General features: G+C 39.4%; 1 long non-coding RNA gene across 4 annotated transcripts in view; it reads right to left on the bottom strand.

Moving 5' to 3' along the window:
- Nucleotides 1-7401: 7401 nt before the first annotated feature.
- Nucleotides 7402-21278, bottom strand: part of LOC143688648 (uncharacterized) — a 55713-nt gene continuing 41836 nt past the window's right edge. For 3 of the 4 annotated variants that reach the window (XR_013178203.1, XR_013178200.1, XR_013178202.1), the window contains 3 exons: nt 11168-11388; nt 9046-9150; nt 7402-7624 (listed from right to left, as the gene is read on the bottom strand). This is a non-coding gene — a long non-coding RNA (uncharacterized LOC143688648). Of the gene's footprint in view, nt 7625-9045; nt 9151-10377; nt 11389-21278 lie in introns of all 4 variants that reach the window. The other variant, XR_013178201.1, reaches the window with a different exon arrangement.

Below are 21278 nucleotides of genomic sequence, written 5' to 3'. Positions count from 1 at the left end.
AATGATTCAGCAGTCATACTCATTTATTAAATCCTAACTTCTCTGTTATAACTCCTCCTCCTTTGATCCTTCTCCCACTCTTTAGGGATATTTGGGCTATGCCTATTCTACTTTTTTTCATGTTGAAAAGGGGTGTCGACAATATGGAATAGGGGGATGAAACCGGTTGATGTTCTTGGAGAGACTGGCACATCTGGGTTTCAGGACTTACCTGGCCTAGGAACCATTTAAAGGCTTTAGGTTCTGAGAAGTAAACTTGGTGTGTGAAACTTTTGTAGGAGTTCAGATAGAGCCCTGGGTATTCTTTAGGGTTAACAGGAATTATGTTCATTGGAATTTGGCAAATCATGGCAATTAACAATATCTAGCTGAAGCTTGCATGAGAGTAACCTCCAGAAAGCCTCTCAACTCTATCTGAACTCTCTTAGCCACCGATACCTTATTTTATTACATTTCCTTTCCCCTTTTTGGTGAGAAAGGCATTATTGATTCCACAGTTCCAGGGCCAGGCTCATTCCTGGGAGTCATGTCCCACATTGCCAGGGAGACTCACACCCCTGGATGTCATGTCCCATGTAGCGGGGAGTGTAAAGATTTTACTTGCAAGTGGGCTCAGAGAGAGAGAGAGGCCACTTCTGAGCAACAAAAGAGGTTCTCTCAAAGTAACCTTTAGGCATAATTATAGGTAAGCTTAGCTTTTCCACTACGGAAATGAGTTTCATAAGAGTAAACCTCAAGATCAAGGGTTTGGCCTATTAACTTGGGAGTCTCTAGTGTTTGAGAGAGTATCCAGGGTTTATTTAATAAATAAACCCTGGGAATATTTAATAGTTGGGAATATTTAATAGTTTCTTATTTTTTCTCCAGTCCCTCAAGGAACTTTGTCAATACTTTTTAATTATCTGCTCAACATGCTGTGGGATGTATCTGGGTATTACATTAAGCTGTACAGAATTGCAAGCCCTTGTTCTCATTCTGGGCTCCATGTGTTTGGGTTATTTAAATAAGTTATCCAGGCAGATTGAGTTAGATTATGTGCTACAGAAAACTTAAAGTTTGGACAAAATAAACTTCTCTTCCTTTGGTCTTATATAGTAGGTGAAGTTCTAAAATACAGACACTGTTATCCTTTACCCTATAGTCTGATTTGCCTTAGTCCTGACCAGATCAACTTCACTCTTATCTCTAGTTGAAGCACTATCTCTTTTTCAATTTCTTTAACAGTTGTATGTGGCAATGTTGACAGCAGAACCCCAACTCTGAGTCTTAAGTGTCACAGGTACCCAAATTCCAGGGAAATACCAGGTTTTACGCAAATATCACAACCTCTCAGAATCTAGAGATATCACTTAAAAGCTCTGTACTAAATGTGACTGCCATAAGAGATTACAATCTAAGCCCCAATTTTCTTATAAATGTTTTCTAAACGAGACCATACAATATTGTCCTTTTGTCTCTTGCTTATTTTTCACAGCATACTGTCCTCAATGTTCATTTACCTGATGACTTTGTTCCTTTCTGGTAGCTGTACAATGTTCCATCATATGTACAAACCACAGTTTGTCTTTCTGCTTGTCAGGCATTGTACCCTTTGGCTACCTACATCCATTGGGCATCATGGATAATGTCCAAAATCAGCAATTCATGTCTCACAGTATCCTCACTTAGTTGTATAGTCACCATCACTCTTAATTTTAGACAATTTTCATTACTCCAAAGAGAAAAATAACAGATAAACACACCCTCACCAAAGAGAAAATCCAAAACTCCCCTTCACTTTTGACCCTCCCTCCATCCCCCCTATTATTTACCCCTGGTTTTGCTGTGGTACTGGTAATGTCTTCCTGTTAAATATAGGCCATAGCATGCGATAGAAGATTTCCCCCTATGCCCCTATATTATTGCCTCTTAGTACAAGTTTCATATCTTTAAAGTGGTTCATGCAAAAACATTTATATTTGTAGTGTTAATTGGCAAGATATATGGCTCTATACAACCCTTTTCAATCATCTTCACCTTCCCTATGGCAATATTACTTATAAGCCCTCAGTGGACTGTCTTTACTTCTATCCATTCTCATACATTTAGATATGACCTCATTAGCTAACTGTTCACCTATCTCTAGCTCTGTGTGTCTGTAGGTTCCCTAAAGTCTACTGTATAAGACTCTTAGTTTACCTTTACCACGGACGTAATAGCAGAATCATATAGTATGTGTCCTTTTGTGTCTGGCTTATTTTTCTCAGCATTATGTCCTCAAGGTTCATCCATGTTGTCATGTGCTTCAGGGCTTCATTCCTTTTTATGGCTGCATAATATTCCATTGTATGTATATACTACTTTTTTTTTTTATCCACTTGTCTGTTGATGAGCACTTAGATCATTGCCATCTTTTGGTAATTGTGAATAATGCCACTATGAACATTAGTGTACAAATACTGAGTGGTGGTATTGCCAGGTCGTAGGGCAAGTCAATATTTAGTTTTCTGAGGAACCACAAAATTGACTTCTGCTATGGCTGTACTGTTATACATTCTCACCAGCAATGAATAAGTATTCCAATTTCTTCACATCCTTTCTGACATTTAAAGTTTCCTATTGGTTTACTGCACCTATTCTTATAGGTATGAGATGATATGTCATTGTAGTTTTGATTTGCATTTCAAAATCTTCATGTGTTTTTTAGTCATTTGTATTTGCTCTTCAGAAAAATGTCTGTTCATATTTTTTGCCCATTTTATAATTGGATTGTTTGTTGTTTTGGTGTTGAGTTGTATTTCTTTATATATACTGGATATCAAACTTTATCCAATATGTGGTTTCCAAATATTTTCTCCCATTGAGTTGGCTGCCTCTTCACCTTTTTGACCAAGTCCTTTTAGGTACACAAGCATTTGATTTTGTGGAGTTCCCATTTATTCACTTATTTTTTAAATTTTGAAATATAACATATATACAAAAAACCAATAAATTTCCAAGTTCATTTTAACAAATAGTTATAGAACAGATTTTAAAGTTTGGTATGGGTTACAGATCCACAATTTTTCATCTTTTCTTCTAGCTGCTTCAAAACACTGGAGACCAACAGAAATATCAATATAATATTTCAGCAGTTATATTCATTTGTTAAATCCTATCTTCTCTGTTATACTCCTCCTTCTCTTTAAGTAAGCATATATACATAAAAGCAATACATTTCAAAGTACATTGCAAGAATTAGTTGTAGAACAGATTTCGATATGGGTTTGATATGGGTTACAATGCCCCAATTCTAGGTTTTTATCTGTAAGGTACTGGAGGATAAAAGAAATATCAGTGTAATGATTCAGCACTCATACTTATTAAAACCAAACTTCTCTTTATAACTCCAGTATCACTTTTGATCTTTCTCCCACTGTTTAGGGGTATTTGGGCTGTGCCCATTCTAATTTTTTCATGTTGGAAGGGGCTGTTGATAATGCTGGATAGGGGGATGGAACCATGATGTTCTGGAAGGGCTGGCCCCTCTGCATTTCAGGACCTATCTGGAAATTGTAGGTTTTGAAGAGTTACTTTAGTGCATGGAACCTTTGTAGACTCTTATATAATGCCCTAGAATGTTCTTTAGGATTGGCAGGAATGGTTTTGGTTGGGGTTTGGCAAGTTATGATAGGTAGCTGTGTCTAACTGAAACATACGTAAGAGTGACCTCCAATGTAGTCTCTCGACTATATTTGAACTCTCTCAGCCAGTAATTCCTTATTTGTTACATTTTTTTCCCCTCTTTTTGTCAGGATGGCATTGTTGATCCCATGGTACCAGGGCCAGACTCATCCCTGGTAGTCACTCATTTTTTATTCCAAAATTTCTTTGACATGTATTGTAAGTGGAGCAATACTCTTAACACATTAATTCCATTGTTAGAAGAATTTTGTAAGCAATTAAATTACATATTTATATCAGTGTCATCAGATATTTAAAATGGAAAATCAATTAAGTTACTTCCAATAATGATAATGTTCTTCTTCTAATTCCATGGAAACAAAGTTCTTGGCAATTTATTCTGTAAAAGGTGGAACTTCGGACATTATGAACGGTGGCAGAACCTATTTGTAAACTAACCTGTGTCCTTCAATAATACTGATTTTTTTAAAAACAAATCCTCTAAATCTTGTTTAATTTTTGTTCAAAATCACTTGGAAATCTTTAATGAAAGTATTCAATAAGAGGATAGTCAAAACTGGTTTCTGAAGCTTTTAGCAAATTGCAGTTATTGAAACAAAGTTTTTAGAAAGGAAAATTTTGAAATTCTTACAAAAGCAATGGAGGAATGCAGCAAATTAAACAATGAGGATAAGCAGTGTAAAACATTTCACTTTGAAATTCTATGTATATGCATTGGAATATTTTGACATGAGGTAAAAACATTTTGATGGAGATCCTCTACTTTCCATTTTGTATAGAATGGGATGAAATAGAATGCATGCAATTTATTGCCTCTAAGTTTGGAGAAACATTCAAAGGAATCATAAACACTGACAGCTCATTTGATGAGTTTTGTCTTGTAAAAATACATGTGGAAGAAAGATACTCTAAATGAAGACGAAAAGATAGTATCTGTGTAAATTTGGACCACATTATTTACCCTTGTCAATGTTAGAATCAACAGTATCTTTCACACATGTTGAATGGTTGGTTCTGGCTGTTTTACTGGTTGAAGGGAGTGGCTGGACTGTATGTTTTCAGCTGGCTACCCTTCATTTATATGGTGATGATCACTGGATTCCTACGAACAGTAAGGGAGGGTAAGCCCAATGTTAAGGGCTTTTCAATCCTATGCTTACTGCACATTTTCTAATACTCTATTGGCCAAAGCAAGTCACCTGGCCAAGCCTAAGTTTCAAGGGGTGGCACAATCACAACTCAAAGGGGCATGCAACTCAAGATGGGAGAAAGGTGTCACCATTTTTGCAATCTACTATAGAAAGTAGTATACAATTTATAATATACTATAATAAAATACAATTTTCAATGTTACGAAAAAGTAAAAATAGGGTCATATTAAGGAAAAAATATATTCAGAAAAATCATAGTAATAGCATTAAAAACAGATAATGCTATGAATCTGGGTAAAGAACATGAAATTGTACAAAGAAAAATAATTGTTATATTATTTTTAAGCATTTATATAATCAATATACAGGTGTGATTTTTTTGCTTTAATATGTTTGGTCATGTTACTATTATTTTTTAAGAATAATTCTGGTTTTGAAAATAGCTTTGAATACTATTATTTTACAAATCCACAAAAATAATGAGACCAAATTGTGGCCAATAAGTAAGCATATTTTGAAATTTAACATTTTAACCATTTTAACATGCTTTTTCTCTCTCAGAAATATCTACATTTGAATAATAAGCCATCTGATCACTATATTAATATGTTCCTATGAGCTTACATGGTCCTCAGGTAATTCCAGAATTCTACTCTAGGAATATGTTAGAAAAATCATAAGTAGAGTTGGAAGTGAAAATAAGGAAACAAAATTAACCTGAAAGTCTGCAAAACCATGAAAGTTACTATTTCACTTTGAATTTATTTTTCTGGGAGAGGATTCTAAAACCAACCACCACCCTATAGTGTAACAACTGAAAAAATTTTCTTTCTCTTGATTATTTTAGGAAGCTGAAAGGTAATATACAGTTTATTGAGTCCAGTGTAGGGAACATACATTTTATAGAGCCCAGTGTTTGAAAACATAAATTTCTGGGAGGCTAAAGAGATAAATATGTAGAGTGGACAATAGGAAGGCAATATAAATTGGTGGGGATTTTGGCATATACTGAAAAGCACATGTTTTCTCCTAAGGAGATAGCCGCTCCTCATGTTCGGCCATTTCTTGCAGTATGGGAATATCAGCCTTGTGCTGTGAGCTCTTTTGAATTTTGAAGACAACCTAGAGCTGTGGAATGTATGTGTGTACATATGGGTGAGCATGTGTATGTGTGCATGTCATTACTTATCTCATTTTAAAATATTGACAAATTCAGATCTTACTGAGACATTTTGGAAGCTCTCACAGAGAGGACCAAAGTGAGCACATTCCTGGGCCAGATTTCTTCCAGCATACAACCTTTGATTTGGTTTCACACACCACCCAGAGAATACAGGATTTTTGCTGAAGGCCTCACAGTTAATAAATTGTACTCAGACCCCTTGAATTCTAGCACATATTTTTTCTACTACAAATTTATTCTCTTTCATCCTGCATGAAATGGGTAAGGAAATGGGGGCATTTAGGAAGGAAAGATGGATATTCAGTGGGGAGAACAATACAAGCTGTAGCCCCTGAACAAGAACTAGAACTCATGAGAAAGATCTGGAATCTACATGGGGAGACTCCAACTTGAGCCCGTTTTCATTTCCTCAGACTATGACATAGTGGGTTTCTTGGGCAGGAAGGTCACACCAGACCCAAGAGTAAAAGAATCTACAAGAGAATCTTAGAAGAGGGTGGAACAGTTGCTGACCTTCTTACTGTCTTCTGGCCAGGAGATAAGTGACAATGTGTGTGAGTCACAAAAGCACCCTCCCTAACCTAAGCATAAAAATAAAATCGCTTTTGTTTCACTTATGCATTCCAAATCTCATATAAATACGTCCCTTGTGACCCATCCAAACTGGAAACATACAAGGAAGAGAATTCTGGGAAATATAATCCGGTTTAGCCACATCGACAGGTTATAAAGCCCCCACAGTCCACCCTTTGGCAAATTAACACCTTATACCTCTCTTTAAACCACACTTAATTTCCAAACAGAGACAATGACAAAGCTATGCATCCACTTAAAGATGCAACTAGCAATTGTGCAAGGAAATCAAGCTGGTCCTTTCCACAAAAGAGAATATAAAGTTACTTTTCATAATTTGTGTGATGTTCATTCTTCTTCCAGCTGATTCATACTCATGCCCCCTTTGATAACCCTTAGATATAAATAATGAAACACCAAGTTAACTGCTATTAACACATCTTATGTTAGATGGTTGGGAAATGGAAGGGGGAAAGAAAAACTTACTTAATATATTTGATATATATATAATTATTTCAATAAATAGATGATAGATAATGATCTCATCAAATAAGGAAGAATTATTCCTGACTATTGAAGTCTTTTGTTACCAGTCAAGTGGTCATAGCTGCTATTTAGAACTATGCTCTCACCCTATCCATTCCCTAGCCCATTTGTCCTCATGGGGCACCTTAGCTTATGCTTCTTGCTTGGTAGGATGATCCATACTTTCACTCCTAATGGGCTATTAGCAATGCTATCTAAATTGGATTTTCCATAAACTTTAATCCCAGGACACAGGAGTACTAAGAAACATTCTAGAGGACCTCCTGTATTCCAGGCATACCCCACCTTATCCCTATTATATGCTACCAACAGAGTTTCCCTTTGATAGTTACAATCACCCCCACCCCCATTTAGTACAGTAATTCCTTACTTTTCATGCTGACTCACTGGCATGAGAAGCCCAAAGAGGCTAGGTGCCCATCTCAACTTCTAATTAAATAGTATCATTGTTGTATCTTCTTGTAGAGGCACTCCTCCCTTTGAAACCGAGACCTTTGACCAGCAGAGCCTTAAGTTGTAGAGATGGGAAACAAAACTTTGTTAGTGGATGCCAGGGGTTATAATAAGTGAAGCCACTCCCATTTTACCCCATGATTCTAGGACTCATGAATTCTGAAACCCATGGATTCTGGTTATGGGAAAAACAGCACTATATATTGGGTGCTAATTTAGAGCAAATACAGCTTCCTGGAAGACATCCTGAGCCTCAGCCCCCCAAGGTGTTCTCATCTATCTGATGCATAACTAAGTCTTCAAAAGGCCAACTCACTGTCCCATCAAGTCAGCTTCCTCAAGATGAAAGGGAACATGACAACAGCAGTGAATTCCATGAACGTGGGCCCATTGCCATATTTCATTTGGTGTGAAATAAGTTCCTTAGCAAAAACAATACTTTGTGAAATATCTGTGAGCTGGGAAGGCAAATGCATATCCAGAGTAAATATCTGTTCAAATTAAAACAAAACACTGTATTTTCCATAATGGAAGTTATCCAACTGATACCCTCAGGGAAAGATGTCATATTAGGGCTCAGTGTGAGTCTCTATTCCTGGCAAATTGAGCTCTCAGTAGTGGCTTGCGGCCAAATCATCCTGGGTGAGTGGAAGTCCATGTTACTGAGTTCACATATAACCTCTACCACAGCTTCCATGGCTACTTTATTCATAGGCTCATTAGGCAATGTCAGGAGTGGTTGGGGAAAGAGGCTGACTGGCATCCAGCAGATGGGTCATTCTATATCCTGTTTATTAAAATCCTCCTGTGCTGAGGTCATTTTTTAGTAAATATTCATATGGGACATAAATGTCTTCACAAGCTGTACCCATTTAGAGAGATCTTTCCACATATCCCTTCCCAGACCTCCTTTCCAATCATGTTCCTTCTAAGTAACTGACCATTCATCAAGCCATTAGCCATAGCCTGTGAGTCAGGGTAGACCTTTATGCAAACCTTAAGCTAGGAATTCAAAACCCCGATCTCATCATCTTCTTCCTAATTCCTTCAGCATTTGTAGAAGCAATTAACTAGCCACTACATTATACTTCTTATTTTCACTAAAATGTTATAGAGCAGTAAGTATCAGCCAGACACTTGCCTTCTGTACATCTTGATTATAGTTATAAACAGGTGATAATTTCCATAAACATTACCACTGCTTGCCATATGCTACCAGTGGCTTCTTTACCACTGGAAACAGAGTAATTAATGCCTTTCAATCTAATCAAATAGAAAAGCCAACTCCAAATAACCCAGAATCAACTCAACTTTTCCTTCAAAGAATCAATTCCTCTGGAGCCATTCATGGTTCCAAATCCTGAGTCAGTCCAAGTTCAATTCGAGAAGCAGAACCCCTAGGAGGTGTACACACACAGACACACACTCACACATATATGTGTGTCTAAAATAAGGAACTTGCTATGGGGATTTGACCTTATGTAATTGTGAGAGCTTGTTAAACAGTTTCTCCAAGGCTATTGTCTTTGTGTTGATACCAAGCAGCAGGGTCCAGTTTGATCCAAGTCATAACACCAAAGCCTGTGAAAATCAACAAGAACACCCTTAGCATAAGTGTTCATTCAAAAACACTGAGGATGAGAAAGAACTGAGGGAGCAGTTTAACTTGGGGAGGAACGGTATGATGCTCTATGAGGCTCGACAAGAGGAACTTAGCTAAAGGCCAGCTGGTTTGGGGAAGAGTTGGTCAAGGATGGTTCTCCCAAGAAGGAGGGATTATTGAAAGAGGTAGAGAGAAGCAGTTTGTAGGCTAAGGTCATGTGCAAAAGGGGCTGGTGAGGACCAGCAGTGGGGGACAAGGTGGAAAACTCTCAGTCCTTCAGTGCTTCTCACAGTGTGTTTGCAGCATTGGGGAACGCTTCTTTCCATTCTTTGAAAAGACCATACTCCTTGAAGTCAAGGAATAGCTTCACTGTCCTTTGTATTCCTAGCCTGGTGCATTATGCATAAGAGGAGCTCAGCAAATATTTGCTGAACCAAAATAACCTGAAGAGAGAAAGTGTGGGTGCTGGAGAGGAGAGGGAACAATTAAAGAGTAAGAGCTCTAAAAAAAGCAGAAGGAATTATCAGAAGCACAGATGAAAGTAGAGAAATACCTATTTTTTTTTTTAAAGAAGGAAGGAGGTGAGAATGTGTGTAGGAATAAGAGTATTTAAAGTACAGAAAAAGCTAAATCAGGATTATTTAACAGCCTTGGCATTCCTATTCCTTGGAGATGGGTGGGGAATAGGTGCAGGTAGCATGAAAGATTTTAGGGACAATGTTAAGAAATGAAAATGTTATTTTAGAAGATCCTGGGGAGAGTGTCTAAGAGGATGCTACTGGGGAGAGGGTTGCACAATTTACCTGTGGAAAATATTGTGTTTTGGGGGTGGGGGAGCTGTTTTAAAGCTCTCTTCCCCATGAAAATTCCCATTCTGGAAGGAGCCACTGAGACCTGGAGCAGCTAGGCTGTTGCTCAGTGACCTAATGTATAAGCCAGTCTTCACCAACCCCACAAAAAGTCAATAATGTAAGCAAACAGGTTCAGATTTTGCAGTCATAAATCTGAGGTACAAAATGTAAAATTATGAATAACTGAGCTCAACCAAGCCTCAAAATAAGGCTGCTGTAATAAAGAATGGTGAACTGGCTGGCTTAAGACAACAGAAATTTATTGTTTCATAGTTCTGGTGATTGGAGGTCTCCAAAATCAAAGGGTTGGTAAGGCCATGCTTCTGCCGAAGGCTCTAAGGGAGAATCTCTTACCTGCTTCTCTCCTGGCTTCTAGTGGTGGCTTGTATGGCTTTTTCTGTCTCAGGTGTCAAATGGCCTTCTCCCCTTGTTTGACGTGTACCCTTTCCTCTTCTTATAAGGACATCAGACATATTGGATTAAGGGCCCACCCTACTCCAGTGTGTTCTCATTTAACTTAACTAATTCCACCTGGAACAACTCTGATTCCAGACAAAGTCACATATCTTTGGGAGGGCACAAAATTCAATCCATAATGATATCCAACTCAAATCACGGTGTCATTTCTGGTGTAGGGCTGGGGTTGTTGGGATTTATATTCTGTTCATAGATTTTCTCCCCTTCCTCTTCTGATTTCTTCTTTCCCTGGGGAGTGCTTAAATGCCCAGGAGATTCTTAATCACTTTGGCTTTGGAGTGGGGGGAGTGGTCCAATTCCTGTCCTCTGCATCCATCCAGCCTCTGCTGATGCGGTTTGTGCACATGGGCATTGGGAGCTGGCCTCTGTTCTGTCCATCTGGGCCTATTAGTGTCCTCCCTTCCCACTGTGGGCTCTGGCTGTCTGGGTTGTGGGCTCTTCACTCCCCTTGTACTGTCCTGAGGCCCTTTGGGTCCACTTGCCCTGTAAGTACTCCCAGAGTCTCTCCAAGGACTGTAGGACTTCTGTCCACAATGCATTACTGTTGGGCAGGGGACTCGGCACGGCTGTCCTAAGGCCTGTGTACCCATATGGATATGTACAGATATTTCTTTGGATTTTTCACTGCCCAGAACTTTGGATCACACTCCTTTGCTTATCATCTCACCTTTACATATCGAGGCCAGACATGTGCCTTCTTGGAGGACAGGACACTGCTATTTGACTTCGACCCTGCTAATCTGACTCAGCCACATTGTGGCTCCAGCCTGGAGAGCAGTCGTATGAAGAATGTAGTACTGGGTGAAGTAATTCACTTGAGGGTGGCCAGGAGACATTCAGCTTCCAGAGACAGCTATTGCAAACGTCTGAGTGGTGGCTTCTGGTGGACTGTGTGGACAGTGTTGAAAGAAATTATGCCCAGTGGCAGTGGCTCTAGGGTCTTGCTTGAGTACTGCATAGTATAATTTGGCTGGGTTGTGCAGCCTCTAAGCCTGATGCTCTATTCTTCTCATGATTCCACAAACTCTTTACAATACTTTAATAACTTCTTTCAGGAGGAAACTAACTTAGGTGGGTTTGGTTATGTACAAATAAGAAACCAGGTCAATAATCCATCCACCACTGCTAATCTGTCATCTGGGGCCCTTGTGGTTCTATCAAACAGGCCCAGCTCAAGTATTGATTGCTAAGAGGCTCTCAGTCTTCCAGGTTATACCCAAAAAGAAAGGTAAAGCTTAGGCAAAGCAGTTAAGTATAAGGAGAAACAGTCAGGTGCTAGTGAGAGTTCACCCAATACAAGGCTACTGAACAGTAGCCAGAGATAGCAAAAGTCCACCAAAATGGATTTGGGGAACATGCATGGTCCAGAAAACCCATGTGACTTTTTTTTTACAGGTGCACTGGGTGGGGATACAGAATATGTTAGCTGAGTATTTATGTCCAGAATGGCAATTTCCCATCCTGTAGAACTTGAAGACATTCAAACTCCAAGAGTCTCTTCCTTGAGTGATTGACATGTCAAACACTATTCTATGCACTTAACCTTCACTACCTAATTTGATCTTCTCTGCAGCCCTAGAAAATTAGTATCTAACCCTCCTTATATCTGTGAGAAAATTGAGGCTTAGAGAAATCAAGGCCAAGATTCCACAGCTGCTAAATTGGGGAGCCATGCCTCAGAAAAGGAAGAAAGATGAGATAGAAAGAGATAACCAAAGTGTCTACCATTCTACTAGACTCATACATTTTTTAGCTAAAAATATCTCATTAAGTTACAAAGAGGAATATATTAATTAAATAAAGGATCTAACCAGGCTGCAAGGCAGATGTACTGTAACTGCATACCTAAAAAAGTGACATACGGGAGAACTACAGCTTCGTTCAGTTTATCAATGGCCACACAAAAACGTCTTGCTCCCTATAAAGCTTAGTTTATTCTTCCCATCATAGGGACTAAGGATTGCAAAACCAGGTCCACAGGTGTCATAAACAACCTCCAAAGCCAAACCTCGTTGCATAGCAACGTCTCAGCAGTGAGGCTAGATTGAACTTTATTTCTAACGTGAATATTCTTTCATTTGGCTCCCTCTTGCTCTGTGCAAATTATTTTATCCTACGCACATCATTGGCCATATAGAGAGATGAGTCAGGGCTCTGTTGGGAGCAAATGCTTCTCTTGATCCCAAGGCTTGCTGGTTTAGAGTGTGGTCCCTAGGCCAGCACATCGGGATCACCTGCAAATGTATGAGACAGGCAAGTGCTTGGGGACCTACCAACTCAGAAACACGAAAGGATGGGGACCAACAACCTGTGTGTGAGTAGGTTTTGTAGGTGAGGCAGAGGTGGGCTCAAGTTCGGGAGCCGCTAGCTTAGAATTAAGTTAAATATAAATCTCTAGGACTCTTTAAGTGTTTAAAAAATATAACACCATTATTTTTATACTGTCTTAGTTTCCCTGAACTGCCATGGCAAATACCCCACAACAGGTTGGCTAAAAGAATAGGAATTTATTAGTTCATGGCTTTGAGGCTAGAAGAAGTCCAAAATCAAGATATCAGCAAGGCAATGCTTTCTCCCCAATTCTGATATTGGCTGCTAGCAATCTTTGGGGTTCTCGAGTCATGTGGCACTGTCTTCTCCCTTCTCTTCAGAGTTGTTGACCGTCTTCTGGCTGGTCCCTTGGTTTTCTCTGATCATGCCTGAATTCTTTCTGCTAAGAAAGGGCTCCAGTAATCCAGTAGGGCCACAACTTAACTAAAAATAACATCTTCAACAAGCATATTTACAAAGGGCTCATATGCACAGGGACTCCAGTTAAGATTAAAAAGTGTCTAAATTCAGTGTATCACACTATACAATTCACCCATTCAAAGTGTCCAAGTCAGTGGTTTTTATCCACAGAAATGTGCAATGATCACCACCATCACTTTTAAAACATTGTCTTCTCCCCCAAAGAAACACCATACCCATTAGCAGTCACTTCTAATTTTCCCCCACTCCCTCCCAACCCCGCAGCCCCAGATAATTTTCTTTATCTATGGATTTGCCTATTCTGGTCATTTCATGTAAATGAAATCATATGTAATGTCGTGTTTTGTGACTAACTTTCTAAATTTAGTATGTTTTCAAGGTTCATCATGTTATAGTATGTATCAATATTTCATTTCCTTTTTAAATGCCAAATAAATTCCATTGCATGAATATGCTGCATGCTATTAATCCATCCATTCATTAGTTGATGCACGATTGAGTTCTAATTTGGTTTAAAGTTAAAATTCTTTAGTGCAAGTTTCTTCTCTTCTTGTGTAAAATAACTACATGTGAAAATTTCTATATTTCTATCTGTTAATATTCTGAATTATTTTTCATGACTAATTGAAGCAGGGACACCGAAAACCTTGGTAATTGCGTAATCTTTTTCCCCCGATAGATTTAGGGTTTGTTGGCTATTCCTGATGCTGCTATTACTGCCACTAAAACAGAAATCCATTGGACATGTGGGTTTTAATCTGATGCCTGTTTTTTGAGTTCTCTACTGTGCCAAAAGCAGGGGTAGCCTCCTGGGTGCTGGTGTTTGGGTGTTGGGAGCTACTGTCTGGCTCCCTCTCATCTTAGGGTGCTGGTCCAAGGCCTAGGTGTGGAGAGCATGAGGATGACCTGCAGGAGCATGGTGAGTCCTGCTCCTTCCTTACCCTTGAGGTTTCTGCAAAGTGGTGGCTCCAAGCATTTGTCTTGAACAGTGCAAAGTTACCCCAGGCTTTCTTTTTGTGTAGCTTGCCAGGAAGGGTATTTGAAGCTTATGGGGTGATATATATATATATATATATATATATGACTGATGGGTGGAAAGGGATTTCTGAACTAAGACATGCATTTGAGGCAGAGGCCAGGGGTCAGTGTTAACATATTCAAGGCACTTGTGTCTCAACAATGCATAGCTGGTATATGGTACCATATGAAACCAGGTGAGTGGATTGAGATCATCCAACAGAGGAGGCCATAAACATTTCTCTATCTCCAACTGAACAAAGTATTTATTTCTAAGCAACAGATGATAATTTGAGCCTCCCTGAAATTGTTGGTTTAAGGGCATGAAACAACTTAATGTGGTTCTGCCTTTTGGACATTTATGATCTTTGAAACCACTGAGGTAGAAATCAAGGATATTAACTAAACAAATTAATACTGGGTTTGGAAAAATATCTTTTTATTTGCTCATTATAATAGAGAATGCTTAAGTTGTAGACTGTCAATAAAAAGTCACTTCTAAAATTTTACTATTTTATAAAGCACAGAAACGTTTTCAATGTCTCAGTTCTTGAATAACTTAAAGACTAATTTCAACTTCCCCTTAAGTCTTTTGGGTAACTTCTATCAGGAATATCTTCTCAGAGTTTTCAGAGTGCATCAGCATTTGACATGAATTCAAGTTTTACTAAAAGAGGGGTGACCCAATGAGCAGTGAGTACCGAGTGCCAAGTACTCTCTGACGTTTTGGATATCCTATCTTTTTTTTTTTTTTTTTCAATTTCGAAACACTTTTAATTTGTGCTCCAATACTATGGAGTTTGGAGCAAATTATGATTCCCTGTGAATTCACTGAAGGAATCTGATATCTCACATGTTGTCCATTTATTCTTTAGAACTTTTACCCCTTCTTCCCACCCATCACTGTTTACCAACCTATCATACTTTTGAGATTTACAAGAGAACATCAGGAAATTAAGGAATACATCTTGTTAGGCAGAGAAGCAGAGTGGTTTCTTTTTCACTCCAGATTTCCTATCATGTAACAAGATTTCCATAGCTCTGACAGGAGTTCTTCTCAGGTATGTACTGGGTCTGATCTTATTTCACAGTAGGAATGCAAACAGCACATTTGCAAAAGTTTTTCTTTCTCCTTCCAGTGAATTTAGTTCTCTAGCTGAATTAAGATCTTTGGTTACATTGAATCTCCAACTGGCAGAGGACCAGCCCTAATTTTTTCAAAGAGAACATTGTCACGAAAAATATTTTTTAAAGTGGATGTAATTGTGCCTAAAGCAGCTGTTGGTCGGTGAGTAGGGGAGTAGCATGGGGCAGGAGGGAAATGATCTTTATCGAACACAATTTCTTATTCTCTGGAGATGTGATAAAACATTATTCAGCATGTCTGACAGTTGTTTCAGACTACAAGCCAAAATAGGTGCTGGAAACCTAGGTGGATTAAATATCTCCACAAAAGGAGACATGTAAAATGGTCAGATCCGCCAGTCAACAAAACAATCCTACCACTACCAGCACCGGCTGAATTTCCCATAGTGAAAGGGCACAGAGAGCCCTGGACACCTGGTAATCGGCTGGATGGATTTGCAAACTGCTGTATTTAATACCAGAGTTGCCCTAGGGGGTAGTTCTTGAGCCATGCGGACAGAAACAGGCTTCGGAAGATGGAAGCTCATTGCTGGGACTGACTCTGGAGGGGGAGCACCTGCATTTGAGTACCCCCCTCTTTCTCTTTTAGTGACATGGTCTTGGGTCAGCAGCTTAGCTTAGAGTAGCCTTCCCAGCAGTTTTACCCTAGGGCTGTTGCGAGAATAAAGTGAGATAGTATTTGTCACTCTCAGAACAGTCCCACAGCCCTGAAAGACAAGCTCTCCTTCTCCTCTCAGCCTTTGTTGATGCGTTTCTGATCCAAATGCCTCTGCCTCATGCCATATTGATTCGGCAGGACATTCTGCATTCTAGAGACCAAAATCAATTCAAATTAAATAAGCAGAAAACAGTTCATTGGCTCAAATATGAAAGATGCCACTTGACTGAAAGTGGTTTTCATCTCTTTCTTCCTTTTCCTCTCCCCTGGCTTCTCTTTCTCTGTCCACTTGTGGAGTGTCTTCATCCTCTCCCTCTATGGATTGGCTTTCCCCACAAAATGGCAGCATGGCTTCCAGCAGACCTGATCTGCAAAATATTGTCTTTCACAATCACATCAACAGATAACTCCTGGGAACACCTGTGGTTGGTCTTGCTTGGGACATAGGCTCTCACCTCTCTGCAGGGGTGGAGGGCAAGGACTGCTAGGAAAAGAAGGCAGAGTACAAGGGAGGGAAAATAATTGCTGTTAGATCTCTCTTACCCATGAAACTTGAGGCTGAAGGGGAGGGCCCACCACCCATCACCAGTCAGGGCCTACTTATGAAGATTTCCAGCTTGTAATTTCCCAGTTGGAAGCCCAGGTCTCAACAACATCTTAGCTTTCCAGCTACTGAGTTCTCCATTGCTTAAAGCCATACTGGCAACTTGTGTAACAACCTCGTAGGTCTGTGGTGTATTGTGGGTAAGGAGGGCACCTTGCCAAGACTGGACTGCACCATTGTTCTTACATTCAGAACTTAGATCATTATCCACTTCCTTGGTCCTCCTTCTTCTGCAAAGATGGCTGGGCGTCCAAGCAGAAGACAGTGCTGCCCTGTCGTGTCAGATCGGCAGAGGTCCTGCTCCTGCTGGCGGGGGAAGCTGACTCTTACCTGCAGCAGATTTAAGTGGACAGGAGTGCAAGGGGGAGGCAGCAAACCCTGTAGGTTTGGAGCTATTGATTATTAGCGACAGCAGTGAAGCAGAGACTTTGTCTTTTTTTATTTATTCCTAGTGTTCACGTGAGAGGGTTGGCTGCCTATGAAGGGTTGAAACTGACAAGAACACAATAGAACGTAGAGGCTCCATGGCTTTAGTAGCCTGTCATTAGGGTGCGCCGAGGTCGAAGATGAGAAGAAAAGTTGTACTATCAGTAAATCCGATAAACAAAAGCTTTAGATCTATCTAAACCAGACCTGGCCTCTCTCCAAATCAGCCTCAGGTTCATATTTGGCTGTATTAAGAAGATGAGATGCTCAGACTAGCTAATTATTAGGAAAAGATCAGGGTTCATAAAACATACAATGTATTCCTGATTTATCAGACATAAAATTTTCAGCAAATTTTATTCTAATAGGCAGACTATAACCATGAAAGGACTCTGTGAAAATGAGAAATAATTGAAAATTCCCTGGAAAGACAAACCCACCTCCTTTAGCTGAACTTGAATCCACATGGAGGCACTTTGCGAACTCTAAGAAAATATTCTTGATAAGAGCCTCCCAAAAGAGTCAAAAGGAAAGATGATAGACCTTGAAGTTTATTAAGGAATTAAAAAATTTAATTTTTAAAAATTTTTCTGTGCTTTCAAAAAACTGAAATTTTAGATGACTTTAAAAATAATGATCTACACCTGAGAAGTATAGAGCCGCTACAAAGTCATGTTTTGAAACTGAATTGTGAATTTGCTTATTTAATTCCTTGATTTCTGCATCAGTGGTTACAAAGATCATAAATCTTCAAAAAGCAGAGCTGTATTAAGTTAAGTTTCAGGGCCATAACCAATAATTCTCAGGGAAGCATCTCTTATCAGCAGTTGCTTAGAAATAAATATTTATTTAGTTTTTTAGATTCAAACCACTGATTGTCAATCTATACCATCAGCTCTGGTTCCTCTGAATCTTCACCCTGACTTTTGGGGCTGAAGTGAGTAAATTATACCCTGAAAGAAGTTTTGGTATGGGGACTCAGGAATCTGAATTTTTACTACTTCCTAAGGATACTACAGATATACTCTTAAGTTTGAGCATTGTTTCTCTAGCTGAATATATGTTCTAACTTAAATTTGTCTTAGCCTGTGTTCGACTAAGAATTCTGGGTCCAAATCCTGTTTTCTCCATCCATTAGTAGCTCTGGGATTCAGGCACAGTACCTATCTTACCATACCCCAGTTTCACTAACACCAAGTGTTGTTGCAAGGGTCCAATTAACCAAAGCATGCTAAGCCTGGGCACAGACCACCGAAATGCCAAGTGCTCACAGGTGTTACTCAAATTTAGTATTGTTATTGGTGTAGACTACTACCACCAATCTTACTATCACGTCTACAAAGCTGTTCTACCTGGGATTGTAGATCCCTGATCGGTGGGGTCCCGCTTGTGTCCATTGCTCTAGTTCAGTGCTTCTCAAACATTCAAGTGCACACAAAACACCAGGCGATCTTGTTAAAATGTAGACTCTGGTTCTGTAGGTCTGGGTGGTGCCGAAATGCTGCATTTCCAAGAAGCTTTGAGAAGATGCCATGTCTCTGTGTGGTACTGACTCCCTAGCCATCTCCCAAATAAGTGTTGCTCCTGCGCACAGCCTTTCTCTTAAGATAGATGGTTCAACAGACCCTGTAGTCAGTCCTCACTTTTAGGGGTTCTGGGGAAAGACTTCCCAGGTAAGTGGTGCTGCCCCTACTCCCAGGGCTTCTCAACCTGAAGTTTTTGCCTACCATATACACCATTTTCTGATGGAGGATGGAGAGTAACATCAATTTATTTATATGTTGTTATTTTAGTCATTTACTAAAATAGAAGAGCTAGAGAGATAGGTGAACTTATTCCTGCCTTCCCATTAAGGGTTGCATGTATTATAAAGTAGCCTTAAATTCTCTATTTTTACAGTCATGAAAGCTCTTCACTGACTTCTGAAATTAGAAGAAAAGTACAGAGAATATTGCCCTAAGGATGCCATAAAATAAAGCTTGGCTCTTTTGCTCTAGACTTTTCGTTCGAAAAAGAAAATCATGACATGGGTTATTTAAAATAAAAAATAAACCTGTTGACAGCGCTTGCTTCCCCCTCTGGTTTTGGCGGAATGTCATTTCTTCAGAGTGAAATATCAAGGTTTACCACACGGGGGAAGCAGAGCATCGTTCTTCCTACGCTCAGCTAGCGCAGCCACAATTTGCTTTTAGGGTTGAATTTCAAAGCCTTACAGTTAGAGTTGGAAATAACAGAAATGATTTCAGTAGCAATAAACCACATCGGTTGGCTGAAATTCACAGCTATAACCGTCTAACTTCAAAATTCATTTGAAGGGTCATGTTTCAAGTAAGCATTATTACAGAAAACAGGTCATCTCTTCCTGTAATTGAGTCTAGTTGTACATGCCTTGGGCAGGGCTGTTAAGACATGGAGATGGTGTAGCAGGAATGGGGCATTAAATCATTAAATTCCATCCAGTATATCAGGATGACCATAGCTACCACGTAATAGAGGTAATAGGAAGGAGCAGGGTTAAAAAAAGAGAGAAAGAAAGAAAAAGACAAGTGATTTGTATGTCCAAAGAGCTAAAGCAGTAACCAAATTTGAGGAATAGCTTTAAAAAATTTCACCCTGAGGAATAATTTTGGAAACCATGTAGATATCATTTTAGCTGATATCTACAATATTAGCCATTTTGGAAGGTGATAAGATGTATTTTCTTTGCATTGGACTGCGAGATTAGCCTGTGAAAGGCAGGCAGTTTAGGAAGCATTCTTTTTTTTTACATTTTTATTGTGTGATATATATACAAAAAAGTAATACATTTCAAAGTACTGTTAATAAGTAGATACAGAACGGATTTCAATGTTTGGTATGGGTTGCAGTTCCATAATTTCAGGATTTTCCATCTTGCTGCTCCAAGATACTGGAGACTAAAAAGAAATATCAGTACAATGATTCAGCAATCATACTCTTTTGTCAAATCTTAACTGTTCTAACTCCTCCTTCTCCTTTGATCCTTTTCCCAATCTTTAGGGATATTTGGGCTATGCCCATTCTAACTTTTTCAAGTTGGAAAGGGGTGTGTGTGGACAATATGGGAGAGGAGGATGGAACTGGTTGATGTTCTTGGAGAGACTGGCACCTCTGGGTGTCAGGACTTATCTAGCCTAGGAACCATTTGAAGGTTTTAGGCTTCTGAGAAGTAAACTTAGTGCGTAAAACTTTTGTAGGAGTTCAAATAGAACCCTGGGTATTCTTTAGAGTTAACAGGAGTTATGTTCGTTGGAGTTTGGCAGATCATGGCAATTAGCAATATCTAGCTGAAACTTGCATAAGAGTAGCCTCCATGACTCTATTTGATCTCTCTTCCCTCTTTTGGCCAGGCTCATCCTTGGGAGTCATGTCCCATATTGCCAGGGAGAGTCACACCCCTGGTCATCATGTCCCATGTAGTGGGGTGGGTAATGATTTTACTTGCAAGTTGGGCTTAGAGAGAGAGAAGCCGCATCTGAGCAACAAAAGAGGTTCTCTGGTAGTAACTCTTAGGTGTAATTATAGGAAGGCTTAGCTTCTCCACTACAGAAATAAATTTCATAAGAACAAGCCTCCGGATCAAAGTCTTGGCCTATTAACTCAGGAGTTCCTACTGTTTGAGAGAGTATCTAGTTTTCCCAGGTGGGAAAGTTTAATAGTTCCATGTTTTTACTCCAGTTCTTCAAGGGAATTTGTCAATCCTTTTTTTGTGTATGTTGTTTGGTGGGGTCACATTTTTCCATGTGAGTATCCAATTATTGCACCACCATTTGTTGAATTCTTGTTTGTTGTTTTTGTTTGTTTGTTTGTTTTTTGGGGAACTGCATGTACCAGGAATCAAACCCAGATCTCCTGTATGGCAGGTGAGAATGCTACCACTGAAGTACCCTTGCACCCCCCGCCAATACTGTTTAATCATCTATCCAACATACTCTGGGATATATCCAGGTATGATTAAGCTCTACAGAATTTCAAGCCCTTGTTCTTGTTCTGGGCTCCATGTATTTGGGTTGTTTAAGTGAGGGCATGTTCTTTTTTGTCTTGACATAAGTTAACAAACTTAAATCTATTTGTCTGCATTCCCCAGTGGAAATTTAGGCAAAGAAGCACTAATGTGAGATTTTGCGAAGTGTACATGCACTCAGTTTCAGTGTTCTG

The sequence above is a fragment of the Tamandua tetradactyla genome, chromosome 6, assembly GCF_023851605.1.
Source record: "Tamandua tetradactyla isolate mTamTet1 chromosome 6, mTamTet1.pri, whole genome shotgun sequence".
Classification (NCBI taxonomy): Eukaryota; Metazoa; Chordata; class Mammalia; order Pilosa; family Myrmecophagidae; genus Tamandua; species Tamandua tetradactyla.
Note: the sequence above shows the minus strand (reverse complement) of the source record. Positions and strands in the feature narration are given on the sequence as shown.